Source organism: Schistocerca nitens, chromosome 2 (assembly GCF_023898315.1).
Source record: "Schistocerca nitens isolate TAMUIC-IGC-003100 chromosome 2, iqSchNite1.1, whole genome shotgun sequence".
NCBI lineage: Eukaryota > Metazoa > Arthropoda > Insecta > Orthoptera > Acrididae > Schistocerca > Schistocerca nitens.
This window is the reverse complement of record NC_064615.1, coordinates 592,778,878-592,795,537: the sequence shown is the minus strand read 5'-3', so window position 1 is coordinate 592,795,537 and position 16,660 is coordinate 592,778,878.

Sequence of the window (16,660 nt, the reverse complement as noted above, 5' to 3'; positions counted from 1 at the left end):
TAACTGCGACAGAGAGCTGACTTCGCGAACCGGCTTCTCACAATGACTGATAATGAAGCATTCGATGCTGGCTCCATTTGGTTCACAGATGAAGCACACATCCACCTGAACCGAGTCGTGAATAAACAAAACGGCGATTTTGGGGTTCCGAAAATCCCCATTTGAGTGAAGTGAAACCACTGTATTCTTCCAGAGTTACTGTTTCGGCTGCGCTATGCAGCTGAGGCGTTATTTTTTCATGCGTGTAACGATCACTAGTGAACGTTATGTCCCAATTTTGGAAAAATTTGTCGCCACATCGTTGGAGGATCGTCCAGGCACCGTGTGGCTCATGCAAGATGTATTAACGCAAAGTAGGGAGGAGATTGTGTCATTGATACGATACCCGAATTGCGGTGGCATTCATTGAAACAAATGCGTTTTTCGTTGCAGCAGGACCTTCTCATTAAATTTCAATAACCATATTTCTCATTCTGGAACCATCTTTCTCCTTCGAATGGTAAATATTTGTTGGTACCCACCTGCATCGGCAAAATGATCATCATAATAAAATAAGCGAAGTCAGAGCTCCCACGGAAAGATTTAAATGTTCGTTTTTCCTGCTCGCTGTTGGAGAGTGGAATGGTAGAGAAATAGCTTGAAGGTGTTCGATGAACCCTCCGCAAGGCAGTTAATTGTAAATCGCACAGTAACCATGTAGCAGTAGTTGTAGCTCTTATCTTGGTTAGAAGTCGATGACGCGGTTTAATTTCTAACAATGGAATTTTCCCTTCCAGTTTTCGAAGACATTCAAACAACCCAAGCAATATAAAGATCTCTTTCTGATTTGAAAAATTCGGTAGATGATGTTAGGCCAATGTGAAGCCATACCGATAGCTTTGCTAAGTACATTACTACGCAACTGTGGAAGATACCCGAAAAGTTCTGTATGGTGCTAGTGTAAAATGTATATGTTTTGATATCTGTGAGAGGAAAAGCTCTGGTCGTGCATTAAACCCGAAGACAAGAAACTTCCAGCTCTGAATTGTTACACGCAGAAGAGTTACTAACAAGGGAACCTCCCCATCGCACCCCCCTCAGATTTAGTTATAAATTGTCACAGTGGATAGGCCTTGAAAAACTGAACAAAGATCAATCGAGAAAACAGGAAGAAGTTATGTGGAACTACGAAAAAATATGCAAAATATAGAAACTGAGTAGTCCATGCGCAACATATATAACATCAAGGAGAGCGTTAGTCGAGTATCGCCGTGGTCCCGTGGTTAGCGTCAGCAGCAACGGAGCGAGAGGTCCTTGGTTCAAGTCTTCCCTCGAGTGAAAATTTTAATTTCTTTATTTTCGCGAATTTATGATCTATCCGTTCGTTCATTGACGTCACTGTTTACTGTAATAAGTTTAGTGTCTGTGTTTTGCGACCGCACCGCAAAACCGTGCGATTAGTAGACGATTCAAATGGTTCAAATGGCTCTGAGCACTATGGGACTCAACTTCTGAGGTCATTAGTCCCCTAGAACTTAGAACTAGTTAAACCTAACTAACCTAAGGACATCACAAACATCCATGCCCGAGGCAGGATTCGAACCTGCGACCGTAGCGGTCTTGCGGTTCCAGACTGCAGCGCCTTTAACCGCACGGCCACTTCGGCCGGCGATTAGTAGACGAAAGGACGTGCCTCTCCAATGGGAACCGAAAACATTTAATCGCAAGGTCATAGATCAACCGATTCCTCCACAGAAAAACATGTCTGATATATTCTATACGACACTGGTGACGGCATGTGCGTCTCATGACAGGAATTTGTTGTCGACCCACCTAACTTGTACACTTGGCGAATGGGTAAAAAGATTCTTCTACCTTGCCCGATTTAGGTTTTCTTGTGGATGTGATAATGACTCCCAAAAAACTGATGAAAACATAATAGTTTGTCACATAAACTGAAAATTAAAAATTAAAGTTTTCACTCAAGGGAAGATTTGAACCAAGGACCTCTCGTTCCGCAGCTGCTCACGCTAACCAGGGGACCACGACGCTGCGGTGCAGGTATTATCCTTGATGTTGCATATCTGCCGCATGGACTACTCAGTTTATATATTTTGCTCATTTTTTCATAGTTCCACACAACTTCTTCCTGTTTTCTCTATTAATGTGTGTTCAGTTTCTCAAGGCCTATCCACTGTATCAACTTATAACTAAATCTGAGGGGGGGTGCGATGGGGAGGTTCCCTTGTAAGTGGGACACAGTACAGGCGATTACGGTGGGATACGACGACTATTTTGTAAGAAGTACAAGAGCTTTGTGTTGTATTTGTATAGCCACTCTTCTGTTTCCGTACTGTATTACAGAGCTATATAAATAAACACTAGACAAGGAGAATGCTTTACCTTTCTTACTGATTTCAAGTCGACGAGCATGAATCCCGGCACTACTAATTTTCTTCTGAAACTTCCATTTCACAATCGACTATAGCATTCCGGCACTCATAAAATGCCTAACGTGAAGTGCAAACTGTTGTTGATATATAGACAGCAATTTACAAAAGTAGTTTTGAATGTTGCTCTCGCGGACAAGTTTCGCAGCCTCGTGGAAATCGTGAAGGTGGTGTAGTGGTAAGACGCTGAACTCGCTTCTGCATTTCAAATTCTCGTCAGGCCATCCGGATCTACGTTTTCGTAACTTCCGTAACTCGCAGATGGCGATCCAGGATGGTTCACTTGAATAGGACACAGCCGACTTCCCCTCCTCCCTCACCCCCCCCACCCCCCACCCGAAACTCAACCAATCCAAGCAAGTTCTTGGTCTCTAATTAAATCGTCGTTGACGGGACGTCACATCGTTACCTTCTTCCCTTCCTTTTCGAGACCTAGCGTCTCTGTATGAATCAGATTTAAGTTTCGAAGGTCGATTCCACTGTCGTGAGTGCTCTGTTAATCCTCTGGCGGTTCTGGGAGCTGTCCACAGCAGGAAGAGGCGCGGTAATATGTCATCGGTATCTGCAGAGCCCTGCATAGTGAGCACGCTGTCCCCAGTTGAAAAGGAGTCGGACTTTGTAAACAACACAGACTTCCGCATCCAAAGGAAGGTCAGTTGAATCGAAACTCTAGAGAAAGATTCAGAGATGTCTCCGGTATCTAAACTAACAAAAGGGATCGCTCCTACTCGTCATCACTGATTTCGTCCAAATTTATGGAATATGCAGGACTTGGCCAGAAATTAAAATGGTGGAAGTGGGAACACCAGATAATCAATCGTTTAGGACAAAATAGTATTTTTGGCGCGGGTCGGGCGAGGGCTGAGCAATAATTTATGTTAGCCTAGTTTCTAGGCAGCGGCTGGCACATCGGAAAGACTACAGAACGCTAATCCAAGGGTTATGGGGTTGAGTTTCGTATACGAAAGCTCTTTTATTTTCAGTTTTTACGGTAATTACAATGAGAATAAACTGAAATTATGCCCAGCATATTGCATTTATTAATATTTTCGTAAAAGGCATGAAAAGAAAAGCGAAATTTCGGATTGCAGAAAAAAATGGTTCAAATGGCTCTGAGCACTATGGCACTTAACATCTGAGGTCAGCAGAACTTAGAACTGCTTGAACCTAACTAACCTAAGGACATCACACACATCCATACCCGAGGCAGGATTCGAACCTGCGACCGTAGTGGTCGCGCGGTTCCAGACTGAAGCGCCTAGAACTGCTCGGCCACTCCGGCCGGCTTCGGATTGCAAATAAATTTCCAAGAAAGGTGTGTACTTGCAGTGTCCAAGAGAGTTCTGAAAATAACTTTCCAAGAAGCGATTGTCATTTTTGTGTGTAAAAGGCAGTGACATGACTAACTCACTGACTCACCATCTCCCATCCCAAACCGTCAAGGAAGGAACTAGAAATTTTGAGAAGATGTGGATCTTATACTGCAGGCGTAGTTTAAGAAGGGATTTTTCGAAATTCCAGCCATAAGGGGGTGAAATAGGTGATGAAGGGTTTTTTGGTATCCCCGCCTGGTAGGTAGCGTGTGGGTCTGCTCCTGTAAACTGAAGTGTAGGCCGAATGTAGGAAGCTAGGACGAACAGGTGAGGTAGAACTCTCGGTACTGCAGTGTGAATTTAAATCACATTTACTTTAACAAGAACATGAATACATTAGGCTTACATAACTTTGGCTGAGATGAGCATGTAGGTGTGAAGCTGTACATAAATCAAGTTACACTGGCAAAATCTGTAGTGGCTTGCCCACTGTGAAATAGAAACAATGTTGCTCGGTCGTGCGCTCGGCTTCAAATGGCTGCCCGTATCTCGTGGTCGTGCGGTAGCGTTCTCGCTTCCCACGCCCGGGTTCCCGGGTTCGATTCCCGGCGGGGTCAGGGATTTTCTCTGCCTCGTGATGGCTGGGTGTTGTGTGCTGTCCTTAGGTTAGTTAGGTTTAAGTAGCTCTAAGTTCTAGGGGACTTATGACCACAGCAGTTGAGTCCCATAGTGCTCAGAGCCATTTGAACCATTTCAAATGGCTGAATCTGGAGCTGCGCTCATAGAGCTGCATGGCGCCGACTAGAGGGCGCTGTCGTCAGTGTGTGTCGTAGTGCCAACCTAAGAACTTGCACCTATGCCGTAGCATCATAGCTATCGATACCACAACCCTCCCCCCTGAAACGGCGCACCGTCGTTGAGTAGGGCTGCCGACAGCGGGTGGAGAGACCCAGGGGCTGCGCAACTGAGGGGGCGGACAGCGAAACTGCCAGGGCGTGCTGCCCACCCGCGACCCCGAATTGCACCCGAGGGGGCGAGGGTAACACCTCGTGGAAAACCTGCCCAGGCCGCGCACCGCCACTGGGTATGCTCAGATGAGGAGGCGCAGCAACAATCTCCATGGGCGATGGCAGCAGCAGGGTGACCGCAGCCTCAGCGTCCATCGGTTCCGGCGGCGACGGCGGTGGCCGGGTTGGGGCCGTGGTGGCGGCGAGAGGCACCCGTCCGGTGCAAGTGATCAGATCAGCAGCGGCGGCGACGGCAGGAGGCGTGAGCGGCGGAGGTGCCATCGGTGGAGTCGTGGGCTGAGGCGGCAGAAGCCGCGAAGCCTCCAATTCTGCCAGAAAACAACCAGCAGCAGAAAAAACCGAGGACGGCACGAATGGATCTGGTTCCGGTGTCGCATTACAGTGCTGGAGGGACCAGAAATGACAAATAAAGTGTGGCCAAGGTGACGAAGAATGCGCCCCTGCTCCCAGTGCTGCCTGCCAGAGAAAACGCGATAGAACACCAAATCGTGCGGCTCCAAGCCAGAACGAGGCGAAGCAGCGGAAGCGCGTGGCGGTGGGTACAATAGCTGCAGGACTGACCGATGGGAGTGGCCATGTAGCAGTTCCGCTGGGGAACGGGTGCTGTGCGGCTGGGAGCGATATGAAGCAAGGAAAGTCCATAGCGCGCGCTCGCAAGAGTGCGTGACGCGCAACTTGCTCATCTGCGACTTAAATGTACGCAAAAAACGTTCAGCCTCGAAGCGGTCGCCCTCAAACTGAGTCCACGAAATGCAACAAGCAACGATTCTGACTTTTTTTTTTTAACAAGGACAAACTCTACACGTGTCACTGTGGAGATCGGAACATCTGGGTGGAAAACTCTTCAACAATTTCCCTACAATCCCGACTTGCCTAACTCCGACTACCATATTTTTAGTTCTGTTAAAAAAATGATGACTGGCCGACATTGCGAGACGGTGGAGGACGTTCGCCAAGCAGTGCATCAGTCTTTGGGGTGCTGGTTCAAATGGTTCAAATGGCTCTGAGCACTATGGGACTCAACATCTTAGGTCATAAGTCCCCTAGAACTTAGAACTACTTAAACCTAACTAACCTAAGGACATCACACACACCCATGCCCGAGGCAGGATTCGAACCTGCGACCGTAGCAGTCCCGCGGTTCCGGATTGCAGCGCCAGAACCGCTAGACCACCGCGGCCGGCTTGGGGTGCTGGAACGGAGTTGAAACGTGGCAATGTGCTGTGCACGACTGACCAGATAAGCAATAGTTTTAAGAAATTTTAATTAAGCGAGCGCCGATTAGAACGCAGTGGCATGGCAGACGGACGGACGTCCAGAACGATGGTAGCGTGACGAAGGGTTACAATAAGAGCCGAGTCGGGCCAACACTAACTCAAAGGAAGGCCTCGGCGCTTGTTGGTGACGTCACGTCAGGTAGGCACGGCGAACGCCAAGTCTGTTGCAGGCAGAAACGCTGTAATCTAATGACTGGCAACAGTTGGACATTTTTAAGCTGCAATCAATTTTATGATCTGACTCAGATTCCTACTTAGGCTGCATTCTTACTCAAGGGTGGAGGAGCAGAAGTTTATGATGGAAATTGGATCGGTAAATTGCAAGTGACAATTGAACACTGATACGGCCCAGCATGGCAATGCCGATGCTTTGTCTCGTCTATCTATCAGTTCTGATGAAGTGTTTGATTCTTCTGAATTGTCATGCATGTTTATTAATTCGCAAGATAAGGAATTAGCTGAGGGTTTTCCGGTGGAATTTCGTCGCATTGCTTCCGCGACAGCCGCCGATGCCTCTTTGCAGATTCTTTTGCAGTATATTCGTACGCAATGGCCTCCATCTGCTACACAGATTCGTGATCCACTTGTTCGACGTTACTTTTCCTTTTATCACTATAAATCTCTTACTTTTGGACAAACTGTTTGGTATTGTTTTGGATTCTGCAGTTTTATTTAGATGAAAGATTTCCTTTTTTTATTTAGATGAAAGATTTTCTTACTATCGTAATGCTACAAATGATGATCATAGTTCTGTATTACTGAATCCTGTTTTCAACGAAAGGAATTCTAAACAGGAAACAAAATAGCTTCATACATCGAAAATACTGCTGAGCTTAAACTTTTTTAAACACGCACATTAGAAAAAATAAATATTCCCCTCTTGCAACTGAAAGGAGAAACTTTAAAAGATAAAAAAAATTTATTTGATAAAACAAGTATCTCTCTTTTGCCTCTTCTGTCCCCCACCCCTTCCCCCAACATGTACAATCGCAAGATATTTTATTAACATTCAGTGCTCCTCACCCCATAGTCAACCAAGATACCTAAAGAAGAGCACCAATATGTTCACAGCTTCTTGTAAAATCAACCCAGTACAAACGTAACGCCGGCCGCTGGTGGCCGAGTGGTTCTGGAGCTACAGTCTGCAACCGCGCGACCGCTACGGTCGCAGGTTCGAATCCTGCCTCGGGCATGGATGTGTGTGTTGTCCTTACGTTAGTTAGGTTTAAGTAGTTCTAAGTTCTAGGGGACTTATGACCTCAGCAGTTGAGTCCCATAGTGCTCAAAGACATTTGAGCCACAAACGTAACTTCCTCATATTTACAAATAAGGTAAAGAAGCACGAATTCTGTTGCTGCTGGTCCATGAAGTTGTTTTTGTATGTCACTCCTTAAAACAGGTGGAGTACAGTTCAGGAGTACACTATTTGTTAAGAAGTGTAATGAATTGCACAATTAATTGTTTGCAGAAATCTCTCAGAACAATGTGTGTGGATCAACTACCGCCAATAGTTTCACATTTTCCTCTGTCACAGAGGGAGACACCACCATTATGAGTATGCCTGCAACAGACCCGGCGTTCGTCGTGCCTAGCTGACGTGACGTCACGAACAAGCGCCGAGGTGTTGGTCGGGCGCGGTAGGCCGCACGGTGACTTGCAAGAACGTGAAGGCGGAAGGACACAGAAAAGCCAGGGGTAGCTTAGAAATACGATGCAGCATCCACAGGTGGACACCCCTACGGGATGGAGAAGGTAGACTGGTCCGACCAGAGGTTGCCAAAGGGTAAGAAAGTAGTTCATTTGTAAAAACTTTAAATTAGAGCAGAGGGCTAGAGTAAAATTTGCAGAAGAGTGTACATAAAAAGTGTATTTGCGCAAAAAGCAACAAGGAAAGTATAAGGTAAAAGTGTGTCTGTTTTAATGGCAGAGATGGTGGCTGACGTCAAAAGCGGTTTAGTGAGGGAGAAGGCGCACACAGCTCGCCACTATTGGAGACAAGGCAAGATTACCAACTAAGCTTTGCTTTTTGGCTAAATCTGCATAAGACCGTGCCAAAGTAACGTTCGCGTAGGTGGTGAAGTTATTTTGACTGTGTATGAATGTTGATCTTAATATGTGACAATTACTGATATGTAGACGCAAATAGTTAATTGAGCAAAGCTTAGTGCGTGGAATAACACGACAATCATTGAACACGGTAAGTCAGCTGCTGTGCTCACTCCTGCTGTTGCAGTTCTGTTTTTGTTTTCTGCCAATGATCTTTATGACCAATTGGTTATATAAATGTAAATGTCGTGTGACCAGGGCCTCCCGTCGGGGAGACCGTCCGCCGGATGAAAGTCTTTCGATTTGACGCCCCTTCGGCGACTTGCGCGTCGATAGGGATGAAATGATGATGATTAGGACAACACAACACCCAGTCCCCGAGCGGAGAAAATCTCCAACCCAGCCGGGAATCAAACCCGGGCCCCTATGATTGACATTCTGCCGCGCTGAGCACTCAGCTACCGGGGGCGGACACCAATTGGTTATGATCATGCTTATTTTTATGTGGGGTGTCAAGTGTAAGTAAAGAAGTTCTGTGGCATCCGGTAATACAACATCCTGGCCTTGTGCACTACAAGAGCTGCGTGGCAGCTGAGTGAATAATATTAAAACGATCACAATTGGGATTAGCCAGATTAAGACAACAACCAAAGGTAATTGATATCCAACAGTGGTCTTAAACCGACTTAGAGGGGCATATCCGTCTGACCGCTACCTGACTGGATTCTGGCGTGCAAACTACGATTTTGCAACTTGTTTGTAATAACATGTATCAAAGGATTTTGAGGCCAACGAGTCTCTAGAATATAATTGCTTTTATCGGAGCTGCATTTCATTGTTTAGTAGTACCGGAATTCGTCTCCAAAATCTTAGTTCTACGTGTTTACTGAGTCCAGAATCCACAGGGTGCCAGATAACGTACGAGCGGTGGAACTGCAGGTAATGGCAGGTAAGATTACAGGTCCAGAAAGTGTGGAGACTGACTACGCTGCTACCGCGCAGGTAAGTCACAAAGACGACCTACTATGCACCCCTGTAAACCTACCGCTTACCGTACCAATCAGTCCAAGGGGTCCAGTAAGTTATAAGTTTGGGTTTGTCATTCTGCAGAGGAGATGTTACAAAGTAGTACATCGGCCTGGATATTGTTACAAGTTCAATCGAAAGAGAGTTTTCAGACTTGCAGAATGATGGGAAAATGTGTGCAAAGAAATGGAGAAAATGTTCAAGAGCGACAGAAATGATGTAGACTAAAATGATATACTTGATTTCTCTAAACAATATAGATTACAAATTTTAAAAATTTTTGCTCTTTTCATTCAGTATGGCTCTCGTAACTTTATTCATTGTTGTCTGCGAAACAGGGTGCCTAACTGGCTTCGTTTATCAGGAACTGGAACAATTCAAACATTCTTCGCTCGTTTACGTGTATTTCACATAGCATAATCAGTCTCTACAATAAACATTTGTTCACGAAACGCTTCATTCACATCAGTATGGTTCATAAATTCCCCACATTTCAAGGTAGCGCTCGTTTCTAGGTAGTCCTTGCAGCTGCTGGCCTTGTTCCATTCTGTCAAAACTTATATAATAGCGAGAAAAGGGGAGCCACTATGAGTTAACAAGAAAATTGTTCTTCATTAGCCACTCCTAAAAACTATCCAATTATGTATATTCAAGAATTGAAAATTTATGTTACTCAGCTAACTAACAAGTTGAAGTGTTCAGTATACAGCAGTGTGACAAGTATTAGCCTATTGTAAACAAGGCTGCTTTTGCAAATGTAGATAACAAAGCAGCCGGCACGGTAGCTCAGCGTGTTCGGTCAGAGGGTTAGCTGTCCTCTGTAATAAAAAAACTGAGTTAATCGATCAACAACGAACTTAAACTGATGTCTTACGACGTCCGCCCCGAGCAGATGCAACTAACAAAAGCGAACAAAATGAGATTCAACAAAAAAAAAAGGCGGTTCTAGGCGCTTCAGTCTGGAACCGCGCGACCGCTACGGTCGCATGTTCGAATCCTGCCTCGGGCATGGATGTATGTTATGTCCTTAGCTTTAAGTAGTTCTAAGTTCTAGGCGACTGATGACCTCAGATGTTAAGTCCCATAGTGCTCAGAGCCATTTTTTTGTCGATGTACAATTTGTAACAATGAGTGTCATTGTGAACTTGCCACAATATAAGGCCAGTTGCATTTCGATTACTTTAAATGTTTCAGCGTTTATTACTTCACTGCGCAATATCTGCTTTCGTTGACAATTGCTGCGAAGCACGGGGTGCTGAATGCTCCGTCGACGCAACAATGTAAGCGGAGGCCAAGGTTAGTTTCTTGAGTAATTGCGAACCTGCTTACCATACCCCACCCCTTCTGCCTTCCTTTCAGTATGACATTCATATTTATTGCAAAAAGTATGAAAATAATTTGAACATTGTTCAACGCTTTCTACAGATGCTATAAATACAGGTTTGCCCTTTTTTCCAGCCTTATCTCGTAAGATACGGCGTAGGGGCAATATTTTCTCGCGTCTTCCTACATTTCTCTGAACTCAAAATTGTCTTCCCTCTCAGCTACTACCAGCCTTTCCATTCCGAATACGACAGTGCTTTTCTACACATGACTCTGGTGTGCCTTTTGGTTGAATGACCCCGTAAGTTTATAGGAGACAGTTTAACGTGGACTCCGAACCATGTAACTTAGCAATTTTCACAGACATGGAAAGAAGCAATATGAAACTAAAGAAAGGAAAACCATGACCACCTGAAGACTGAACCCAAGACAATTAATGGAAATAAGCAGTATGGCACTTTACAACTCTGGGGCAGATACATCAGTGCAGTGAGGTTTACTAATGAGAACAGGATACAGTGCGTTAAAAATCAGCTGCAAGGGATAGTGTGGGATGAGGTATATGAAGAAAGAGATGCTAATGCCACATTCAATTTATTCCACAGCAAATTTTTGAAAGTATTTGAAAGTTGCTTTCCTAAAAATTTATCCGGAAAATCCATTAAAAATTCAAGTAAGCCGTGGATAGCTAAGGGAATTAAAATCTCATGTAAGAGAAAGAGGGAAAATTACGTAATGGCCAGAATAAGTCAAGATACTACATTACTTGTATACTACAAAAAATACTGTAGTATTGTAAGTAAAGTCATTAAAATATCCAGGAGTGTGCATGTCCTGACGGAAATAAATACTGTAGCTAATAACTATAAACTATATGAGACTAATAAACTGTATGAAACTTTGTCAAACGGGAGATAGGACAGCCAGTCAGTGTACGATATTCCATAACAAACTAAATGACAACGTTGTGACTCATAATTACAAGTGGCAACTATTTTCAACGACCACTTTCTAAATGTAGCAGCAAGTATAGGGTTATGGTTCAGCTGGAGAAGCAAGAGAATATATTAAAAGTGTCATTCCACAAAACATTGAGCAACCAGAAGCACCAACAACAACCTTTATTTTAATTAATAATCATAAAAATTATAGAACACAAAAGCTCATGTGTGGCTAATTGAACCTCGAACAGAATTCTGAGACATAGTTTGAACTTAATAAACAATGTCCTTAGCGATACATGCAATGCAGCCGGCCGAAGTGGCCGTGCGGTTAAAGGCGCTGCAGTCTGGAACCGCAAGACCGCTACGGTCGCAGGTTCGAATCCTGCCTCGGGCATGGATGTTTGTGATGTCCTTAGGTTAGTTAGCTTTGTAGTTCTAAGTTCTAGGGGACTAATGACCTCAGCAGTTGAGTCCCATAGTGCTCAGAGCCATTTGAACCATTTTTGAACATGCAATGCATCATTGGCAAAGGGAATTTTTTCAGACAGGGTGATCATTAAACCACTTCATAAAAAAGGTAATGTATTCAAGAGTACTCGCATACCTAAGTAGAAAAAATTTACTTAGCCTATTACAGTTTGGGTTGCAGAAGGACTGCTTGACGGAGAATACCTTTTTATACATTCTCCCATCAAACAGCACAGCCTTAAGTAATAATATATCGCCAGTTGGTATTTTTTGTGATCTTTCCAAAGCGTTTACTTGTGTAGATCATGACACTCTCTTAGAGAAACTCAAGTTTTATGGAACTAATACATTTATACACAGCTGGTTCGAACCATACTTAACACACCGAATGCAAAAGGTTGTGCTGAATGGTTCAGACACTGTAGGAAAAGTAGAAAGCTTTAGTGACTGGGGGAAAAAATCACAAAGGGAGTCGAGCTGGGTTCAATTTTTGATCACTCCTGTTCCATTTATATGTGAATGACCTTGAAACGTCCCCTTTGAACAAATATACGAGACTGTGCTTAACCTGACACACAATATTTTTAGCGCAACGCAATCTGACTTTCAAAAATCCATACAAAAGAATGGGCCCTGACTAACATTAAACTATACCTTTCACAAATCACTTACCTCACAAAAATCTTCGCTACTCAAGCTACTGCAATACAGCGAGCGCCACTACTGCCAGCTAAATAAAAGATTCAAAGTACTGCAGGCACTAACTACTGATAGGCATAGTTAGCAAATGAAGGATTTTGATAGAGAACAAACAATGTATTTACCTCAATAGTCATAATATATACAGCAGTTCATGACAAATTTCAAAACTCCACCATCTCTCTCCCCACATCCACCACTGCTGGCGGCTCACCTCCAACTGCGCAACGCTACGCGCTGTTCACAGCCAGCTGCCTAACACTACAATGGCGAGTATTACAACAATGCAAAGCAGCCACAGACTGCACACAGCACAGCCAGTGATTTTCATACAGAGGTGGCGTTACCAATAAAAAAACCTAAACAGCCTACTTACAACCTTCCAATTAACATTCAGCAAGCGAAACTGCTACTTTTTGCAGACGGTATTAGTGTTATAATAAATCCTATTAGAGAGAAAGCAACAGAAAAGTTGGTAAGTGATATTTTCCAAAGAATTATTAAGTGATTCTCTCAAAATGAACTCTGCCTAAATTTTGAAAAAGCACACTATATTCAGTTCTGTACAACAAATAGTCATAGCAACAATTGAGATAGCGCATGAGCAGGAGTCAGTAAGTAGGGAAAAGGCTCTAAACTTGAACTGGAACTTGAACTGGAAGAAGCATACAACTCAGTTTCTCAAAGAATTAAATTCAGCTACTTTTCCTCTTCGTGTAATTGCTAATCTTGGAAACACGTATAAACTTCCTGACCTATTCTGCATATTTCTAGTCAATAATGTCTTACGGAATAATTTTCTAAGGTTTCTCATCACTTATAAAGATTGATTGTACAAAAGCGAGTAGTAAGAATAATATGTGGAGGTAGGTACCTCGTCAAAGGGTAGGCATTTTAACTATGACATCAAAATACATATATTCCCCAACGAAATTCGTCATAAATAATCTGTCACAATATGAGACGAACAACCATGTCCATACCTACAACAATAGACGAACAATGACCTGTATTACCATCTGTTAAAGCTGTCAGTGGTTCAGAAAGGAGTTCAGCATGCACCAACTAAAATTTTTGATCGTTTGTCCAGTAACATAAAATGTCTGACAGGTAGCGAAGCAAGTTTTACATTTACTTTAAAGTCACTTCTTCTGGACAAATACACTGACGAATTTGTACGTAAAACCTTGTAGCCAGTGAAAAAGGAAAAATATTGTCGTAGCATGAGTAGGACAAAAAATAATAATGTATTCGTTAATGATAACGCTAATCATATATCATGTAACTGACTCGTTCATATCATTTCGATGAAAGAATCGTTCAAACTATGTGCGCAACACGTAATTAACTAACTTTTGGGCTTTTTTCACCCGCATCTACCCCTGATCACAATGGACGGTTAATCAAAGGGTTCAACAGTACAACCGTTTGATTTCGTTAAATTGTTACGTATCCCATCGTACACTTACCTATATAGCCTGCAAGCCACTGTAGTGTGCATGGAGGGCACATCGTAACAATATTATATGTATTACGTACCGATATAGAATACGTAAGCATCCGCTTGATGAGCGAAGGAATTCGTTAAATGTCTGCCGTCGTGCCTACTCGATAAGGACTCTAAAGACTGCAACAATACTCTGTATCTGATTGCACGTGTGTTGTATGCCATTTCCGTATAGATCCACTGCACTTTCCCAGAACTCTTCCTATAAATCTAAACTGATTTTTCGTACCACTTTTTATTTTTACCTATAAAACTTATACTATGTGCCGAAATCAAAATAGTCACCACTAATCTTGTGATCTTCCATTTATTCCCACTTAATCAGAGTTGCCATTCATTATACCATAAGTCTTTCTGTAATTTCTTACGTTTGTCGAAAGACGATACTTCCTTGTACACAACAGCATTTTCAGCGAATAATCTTGTAGTGCTGCTGATCCTATCTGATAAATCGTATACAGGGTGATCATTTTAACTGAAGACAATGAAATATCTCTAAACTACACATCAGATCAAAACGAGTCCTAATTCTAATTTGTATGTCGTGGAGGGGGACATCTAACGATACCACACTCTACCTGCCATCCCACGCCGTGCGTGGGTGGCGGGGGCAACTGTGAAATTTAATGAGAACCTCCGATTTTTATTGCAGACTACGATCCTACGTCAAAGTCTACATACGTTTCCTCTAATGCGTTTTCTTCGTTTCGCCACAGATGGCACTGTAATCGGAAGAATAGAAATGGGTACACGATCGTAATTTAGAAGCTACACAATAGCCCTTGAAAATCCAGTGGCATTTGGGACCCCCACCTCCATGCTGCGAGTGAAGGACACTTCTAATTAGAAATCCCATTCGCAACGTTGTATTCTCCGACGTATCGAAGAGGGGACTGTTCGACACCTGACTGTGGCCGTGTAGCGAACTACGACGTTTCCAGAATGAGATTTTCACTCTGCAGCGGAGTGTGCGCTGATATGAAACTTCCTGGCAGATTAAAACTGTGTGCCCGACCGAGACTCGAACTCGGGACCTTTGCCTTTCGCGGGCAAGTGCTCTACCATCTGTCAGAAGTAAAGCTGTGAGTACCGGGCGTGAGTCGTGCTTCGGTAGCTCAGATGGTAGAGCACTTGCCCGTGAAAGGCAAAGGTCCCGAGTTCGAGTCTCGGTCGGGCACACAGTTTTAATCTGCCAGGAAGTTTCATATCAGCGCACACTCCGCTGCAGAGTGAAAATCTCATTCTGGAAACATCCCCCAGGCTGTGGCTAAGCCATGTCTCCGCTATATCCTTTCTTTCAAGAGTGCTAGTTCTGCAATTTTCGCAGGAGAACTTCTGTAATGTTTGGAAGGTAGGAGGCGAGATACTGGCAGAAGTAAAGCTGTGAGTACCGGGCGTGAGTCGTGCTTCGGTAGCTCAGATGGTAGAGCACTTGCCCGCGAAAGGCGAAGGTCCCGAGTTCGAGTCTCGGTCGGGCACACAGTTTTAATCTGCCAGGAAGTTTCGAACTACGACGTATCATAATAGGTAGTACACTGCGACTGGGGCTCACGTATCGTGCAGACGTAGAACAGATAGCGGCTCTAAACACAAAAACAGAACCCTTATAGGATCACTTTGTTGTCCGTCTTCCCATCCGTCTGCTAACACTTCAGATCCCTATTTCTCAGCAACTGGCACAGGTATTAAGTTGAAACTTGTGTCAAATACTAAGATCCATGGTCCCTTAGCGTTGTAAAAAATTTCAGCTTTTAATTGTAGCTCAGTGAAATCAATAGATACGACCGTTTGCTAATACCGCCTTTTCTCAGGAACAAGTGGAAGTATCAAGTTGAAATCTTTGCCGGATACTAAGGTCCACAGTCCCTAGGCGGAGTCAAAAATCTAAGCTTCTGAGTCAATGCAGTCGAAAGATACATTCATTTACGTCACATATTTTGCTATTCGCGAACTCACCCATCAAAACCTATAGATGAACTATGTACGTCTATAATCAAGTTTGAACGGAACCCTCAGAGTGCGAGATCTACCCATACTTGTCCGTTTTTTTTTTTTTTTTTAATTTGCTGGCCTTTGAGTACACCAACACAGCCAGTCCAAAATTACTATGCAGCATATTCTTTAAAGGAAACAATCTATCGTTGTTACAACTCCTGAGAAACTTCAAACAAATTACAGCGACATGGTGATTGGCCTCTTTGGTTAACAAACAGATTTTTGATAAATCAGAGTAATCACCTGTGCACAGATAAGCTCTCACACACACACACACACACACACACAGACACACACACATACACACACACATACACACACACACACACACATACACATCCAAAGGTAACTGTTACAATTTAATCCTAACTTTTAACACGAATTCCGCGACCAATTTATAAATGTCGATGTCCATTGTATTGAAGAGTGTTAACAATTGCAGAGGAAGTCCTTGATGCACCTGGACCAACTCCGTATGTAGTTACTCTGATTCTCTCCCGTATCTAGGGCAGCCAGAGTAGATGTGGATGACATCCTGTACCTCCCAGCCATCACAGTACGACGATGGTATGATGTTAAGTCTTGAGAGGAGTTATCTGCGGCAG